The sequence below is a fragment of the Eubalaena glacialis genome, chromosome 6, assembly GCF_028564815.1.
Source record: "Eubalaena glacialis isolate mEubGla1 chromosome 6, mEubGla1.1.hap2.+ XY, whole genome shotgun sequence".
NCBI lineage: Eukaryota > Metazoa > Chordata > Mammalia > Artiodactyla > Balaenidae > Eubalaena > Eubalaena glacialis.
In genome coordinates, this window is record NC_083721.1 from 107518995 (window position 1) to 107526033 (window position 7039).

The following is a 7039-nucleotide window of genomic DNA, read 5'->3' on the forward strand; positions in this document are numbered from 1 at the left end:
CACTCTGCCCCGAGGCCTTCCGGGAAGGAGGGGGGGTGCCGGGGGAGGAGCCGCCAGGAGCGCAGGGCCCCGTCGGGGGTCCTGGAGGGGCGGCCCGGCCTGGGGGCCACGCCCACTGTGGCCGCAGCCCAGGCCTTTTTCCTGGAATCCTACACAAAAAAGTTGGAAAGATACACGGTCCATAGTAAATATTCACAAATGATTGTTGATGCTGTGCTTACTATTCTATTAAAGGTGTAAAATCCATAAAACACTTTAAGTTCAAAATTAAATATGAATTTTTACCTTTCTAATTATGTCTCTGCTATTCACACTTGTGGTTAATGAATCAGAGACTGTGGCATCACTAGTTAAAAATGAGCTTGTTAAAAAAATAGAACTCAGACCCACCGGACCTACTGAATCACAATCTGCACTTTTACAAACTCCCCAGTGTACTTGTGTACCTATGAATAGTTGAAAGGTACATTTCTACCTCGACATGTCTTTTCTGTCTGAGAAATACACACATTTTATCCAGTTTGATATAAATAAAACACTCAAAAATGCATATGCCTGTGTTGAAACCATCATTTTATCATTTCTTTTCCAGACAAGTATAGTCTCTATACTGGTTTTGTGGATCGCATGCCATACTCTTTTCTTGTAGTTAGAAATAAGGTAGAGAAAGTTACTTTGTAAAAAATAAAAATTATATATATATATATATATATATATATATAGTGGATACTTGAAGACACTCTTCTAAATTAAAACCAGTTCTCTTAACTTGCTGTTTTCTTCTTGGGTCATATTATGAACTCTTCCCGTGGCCACATGGCATGTGTACTTTTAATTTCAGGGACTGTTGACATTCCCGGATGTGGCCATAGATTTCTCTCAAGAGCAGTGAGAATGCCTGGACCAAGATCAATGGGAATTGTACAGGGATGTGATGTTAGAGAAGTATAAGAACCTGCTCTCCTTGGGTGAGGATACCTTCCTTCCAGAATTCCTTTTCCAACTACAGGGTTTAGAGTCCTTCATTTGTAGAATGTCTCCTGGAATCTTCTGCTTCCTACAATAGGGTTTCAGATTGCAACGTTTCAGGAAAGATTGGGAGTTTGTGGGTATAATTTTTCTTATTCTTTTAAAATTGCAGCCTCCCTTTTAATATACTTTGTAACTGCTTGGGATGTGTCTATATGAACTGTGTACTATATGCTTCTGTTATAGTCCTTACAATATTTTATTGTTTTATTTTCTGTAACAATTTTCCATGGATTCTTTGGACTTAAGGTATATTAAAAGGGAGACTGCGATTCTGGGACTTCCCTAGTGATGCAGTGGTTAAGAATTCGCCTGCCAATGCAGGGGACCCGGTTTGATCCCCGGTCCGGGAAGATCCCACGTGCCACGGAGCAACTAAGCCAGTGGGCCACAACTACTGAGCCTGCGCACCACAAGTACTGAAGCCAGTGTGCCTTGAGCCTGTGCGCCATTTATTTTTTGGAGAATAAAACCGCCTCTGAGTGATTAAAATTTAGACCAGCTAGTCAAAATGCTTTATCACCTGTTCTTCTAAAACACTGATCAACGGAACAAGTTTTACTGGGGATAACAGTGTAATTGTATTCTGGAGTTCATATCGGCAATATGATTTATGACCTTGATGCTGGATCACGACATTTCAATGATATAACTGCTATTAATTGTTTGTTCAACGATTAAAGTCTCACGTGATCTGAGTTCAGACTGGAGTCATCCTGGTTGGTTTCTGTCTATTGCAGATTTCTTCCAGTATTAAAGGAAAAGAGCAATACGGCTTACTTTACAAAATGTCTTCAAACTAAATGATGATATAATCTACATTCAATTAATTTATACATACCCAGTGTAGAACAGGGTTTGCTACGGTGGCAGAGCCCGGTAACTATGTAAAACTGAAACCTTTATCTGCACTGGTTCAAGTCCTCTTCCTAAGAATATGTTTATAATCAACATTCTTTCACAAATTACCCAATTTAATTCACCATAGCATTCCTCATATTAACTAAATGGAGAATCCTAGGCTATATACAAATCCAGAAAGGGCCAAAAATCATCAGCCCCCATGGATTATTACAACCCATTGCTGAGGCATTCAAATTACTTATTAAAGAACCACTATGTCCATCAACATCATCAATTTATATATTATTGCCCCAATGCTAGCCTTAACCCTGGCTCTCACAACATGAATTCCTCTTCCCGTATCTTATCCACTAATTAATATAAATGTAGGCATATTATTTATATTAGCCATATCACACCTAGCCATTTATTCCATCCTCAGATCTGGATGAGCTTCAGATTCAAAATACTCACTCACCGGAGCTCTAGGGACAGTAGCACAGACAATCTCATATGAAGCAATGTAACAGTTATTCTATTCTCAGTCTTACTGATAAATGGATCATTTACACTTTCAACAGTAATTATTACACAAGAACACCTATGACTAATTTTCTCCTGACCCCTACCCAGAATTTGATTATCTCTGCAGTAGCAGAAATCCAATGAAGCCCCACTTGATTTAACAGAAGTAGAATCAAAACCTGTATATGTCTTCAATGTAGAAAATGTAGCAGGCCCATTCACCCCGTCCTTCCTAGAGAATATGTCAATTTCCCTATAATAAACATTTCCACCATAATCTATTTTTAGGAGCATTTGACAATCCCTAGGTGCCAGAATTATAGATTCTTTCATCTTGTGAATATAGTTTTTTTAAAAAATAATTTTTATAGTTTTACTACCTTAAACAAAATGTACTCCATTGCTGTGGAATATTCCTTCATAGGAGCGTGCATGGTTCATTTCTGCATCCGCTTGTGATGGCCTTCAGGTTCTTTCAGGTTTGGCTCCTGTGGCTGCAGAGTCCATGTCCGTGTGTCCTGGTGCAGGGCTGGTGGGTTTGTGTTCAACTGGGAGGAGCACTGTGGGTCTGTGTGCACGGACTTCGCTATCTGAGGCCCGATTATTTCAGAAGTGGTTGCACCCCCGCTGCGTACCAGGCTTTCCATTGCTCCACATCCTGCTGATATTTGATACTATGTCTTTCATGTCTGCCATTCTGGTAGGTGTATGCACAGTATTTTTCTTATGGCTTTAATCCCTCGGTTGTTAGTGAAGTTGTGCATTTTGTGGTATTCATGGACTATTTCCTGTTGTTTTTTAAAAAGTTTTAAAAATTGTGGTCAAATACACATAACATAAACTTTACTATCTTAACCATTTTTAAGTGCACATTTCAGGGTCAAGAAGTAATTCCCACTGTTGTGCAAACTTGACCGCCTTCGTCCTCCAAAACTTTTTCATCTTGCAAAATTGAAACGGTCCCCATTAAACACTCACTCCCCATTGTCCCTCCCTCAGCCTCTGGCACTCAACATCCTACTTTATGTCTCTATGTTTCCGACTGCTCTAGGGGTCTTGTATGAGAGGATCAAGCACTGTTTTTTTTGTGTGCCTAGCTTACATCACTGAGCATAATGCCCTCAAGGTTCATCCCTGCTGCAGCCCGTGTCAGAATTGCCTTCCTTTTTAGGCTGAATAACATTCCCTTGTATTGATGGACCGTGTTTTTCTTCTCCATTCGTCCATTAGTGGACACATGTAATATCTACATTCATTTCTCCTGTCTTAATATTTGTGGAATAATGTCAGAAAGTCCTATGAATCAAAAGTCATTTGCCATTAACTTTTTTCTTAAATTTTTTATTGTGAAAAACATCAAAGCTAAGAAAAGGGAAAAATACATGTCAGCTTCACTTGTGTTCAGGAATTAATACTTTACGGATTCACTTTATTCCCTGTGTGTGTGCTATGCGTGTGCATGTGCCTGTTTGCATACATATGCTGTGAATGTGCATAGGTATGTGCACTTGCACACGTTAGTGTGTCCATGGGCATATGCGTGCATGTGTGTTCACATGTTAGTGTGTGAATATATTTGTGCTGTGCACGTGCATATGTTTGTGTGTGTGCTGTGCCTGCCTGTGCGCACACCTGTGTGTTTGCTGGAACCACTTGCAAGTTGGTTGCAGACTGAATTGTGCCCCAGATATATCCGCACGCAGCTGCTCCAACAATCCTGCGTAGCCACGTAAAGGTCACAGATCTCAGGGATTTAAATGGATGGAGCAGGATGTCCTGACACAGAGTCTGTCCTCCAATGACTGTCACTGTCTCAGTAACATCCTTCACACCTTCTTTAAACCCCATTCAGGGTCCAGTTTAGACCCCCATTACATTCAGTCACCTGCCCCAGGTCCCCTAAAGCAACAATGTCACAGTTGGGGAGCCCGGCCAAGGATGGGGGTGCCCCTCCTGTTGGCCTGGCCTCCAGGCCCTGCACTTGGCGCCTGTGTTCCCATCTCTCAGCCAGGCCCCGACTTGGATGGGGCCGCCACCTCTTTCCTCACAGGGTCCCATCACCCAGTCAAGGGGGTTCATTCTCCCCAAACACAGTATCAGGAGTGTGGGGGGGTGACAGTCCCCACTGGGTCTCCTTCATGTGAGACCCTGTGCTGTTGAAAGACCAGGCACCATGCCCTCGGGGGTGGGGGGCTGGGGGGTGACATGCGGCCCACGATGGGCAGTCGGGTCCCCGGATGGGGCGAGCCAGTGTGCAAGGAGTTCCGCTGTAGGTTCTCCTCTCCAACGGTTTCTGTGTCCCTACCTCTCCCCGTGCCTCCCCTCGAAGACAGCCCGGTGCCCGGGACGGGAGCCATGGGAGCCGTCAGCCACCGCCCCCTCTACACACACACACACACACACACACACACACACACACACACACGCGCGCGCGCGCGCGCGCACGCACACGCACACGCTGCAGGGAAGCAGGACCTGAGTGCAGGGCTCTCAGCGGCCCTGAGCGCCCCACCCGGAATCGGCCAGCCGAATGGACAGACCGGATCTCCCGGCCCGGACCATGCAGGACTCTCCTGCCTGGGCTTCCGGTGTGGCCGCCTCCTTCTGGAAGCCTGGGAGGCTGGAATCAGGCCACTTCTTGTCTGTCCTGGCAGCAGACTGGGCTGCACTCTAAGAAGTTCGTGGCTCACCCGTGGATCCTGACCATCAGGTGGCCAGAGAAATTGGGAACATTTTTGTTTTGCCTGTTGAAATGTTTAATGACAAAGATTTTGTTCAGTTTCCTGATGTGGGTGTCCAAAGATAAGAGACCCATGTGTGTGACCTGTACCTCCTATGAGATCAGCCCTAAGCTAGTTTAAACATGGTCAAGTTCTGTCTACACGGTAGATTTAGACCTCTGCATGTCCTGTCTACTGATTATGTTTAGAGCTGACCATGTGCTGTCTATAGTAAGAAGATTTAGACCTGACAATGTTCTGTGTACGATAGGACTATGGGGACCTGGGTAGAGACCTGGCCTGGCCTCAGTACTGGGAAGCTCCGTGCCTGCATCTGAATGTCAGTGCTTAGATGTCTGAGGTCTGGAGCTGCGGTGGGCTTGTCTATGTAACAGCCTCTCTTCTGAGTGTGGTTACCTGGTCCTCCCAAAGGTCAGTGCTATGGTCGGGGCCTTAGTCTTAATCCCTGCAAGGTTCACCTTCCCTGGGGCTCGTGGAGATTCCTCAGGGGGGCTACCTGGCAATAATTCCAATTTACCAGCACGTGCATGGTGTGTAGGGGGGCAGGTTTAGCTGGTGAATTGATTGCAGGGCACGCAGATCGGGCAAAAGGCCGATGGGTAACAGGTGAGGCTGCTGCTGAGATCTCCTTCCAGTCTACCGTCCCTACTCAGCAGAGTCCAGAGCTGCCCTCGGCTTTCAGCCCTGCTGTCCTGTGAGTTTTCTCAACATGTAAGTGAGATGAGAAAGGACTGAGCCTGCCAGCACCAAGGTCGTGTGTTCAACTCTAGCATGAAAGCTTTAAAAACAGTTAAAATCACACAGAACCAAAGTGAGAAGTGGAGGGCTCCTCTGGGACAAGTGTGGGGAGAGGAGACCCACCTGACACTTTTTCCCATTCCAGGAGATCCCAGGGACCCAGCTTGTTTCCACATTAGGGGAACCCCCTGCAGAGCCATGGTGTCCTGACCAAGGGAACGTGTGACCCCAGGTGCAGGGTCTGGGGAGGTGAGGTCACCCTGGGGCTGTGGACATGTGACCCAGGTGGAGGGTTCTGGGGAGGAGGGGTCACCTGGTGAGAGAGAACGTGTGACTTTAGGTGCAGGGTCTGGGGAGGTGGGTCACCCTGGTGGGTGTGGATGTGTGACCCCAGGTATAGGATGCGGGGACTGTGTGGGTCTCAGCACACCTGCATGGGTCAGGATCACATGTATGGGGAGACCGCATATGCGCTCTTTGCCTGCAGTGTGTCCTGTCCCCTTTGAGGTTTCCAACCTCTGCATTAAGGGTGTTGCCCTGATTAACCTGTGGTTCCTTTTCTTCTCTTAATCTTGTCACAATCATGTGAGGTCAGGTATGTTTGAGTGGGTTGCTGCTCTGTGTTCTGGTGAGTGACAACACTTGGTGGTATCATATTAATATCATAGCATATCATATGTCTAATCTATGGGGGTCACCACTGCTTGGGTCCCCCTGGACAGAGGTCAGGTGAGCACAGATTAGCCCCCCCTAAGAATGGTCTCCCACGTGCTCTGTGAGGGTACCGTGATGGCCCCTAAGGTAGGGGACTGTGTCTGGGCCTCCGACATTTGTGATGAAGGGGAGTCGAAATGGAATCTCAATTAACAAGACATTATTTTAAGAATTTATTTTAAGTGAAATAAAACACACATCACATACCCTTTACCATCATCACCATTTTAAGTGCACGTTTCTGAGGCATCAGATATATTCACTTTCTCGTGGAGCCATCACCACCATCCCTAGAACTTTTCATCTTGCAAAACCAAAATTCCACAACCATGAAAGTCTCACTCCCCATTCCCTCCCACTGCCCCTGGCACCGATATCCACTTCAGTCCCTGAGTTGTCGACTCCAGGGCACCCACTGGAGTGGAATCCTGCAGTGTTTGCTGACGGGT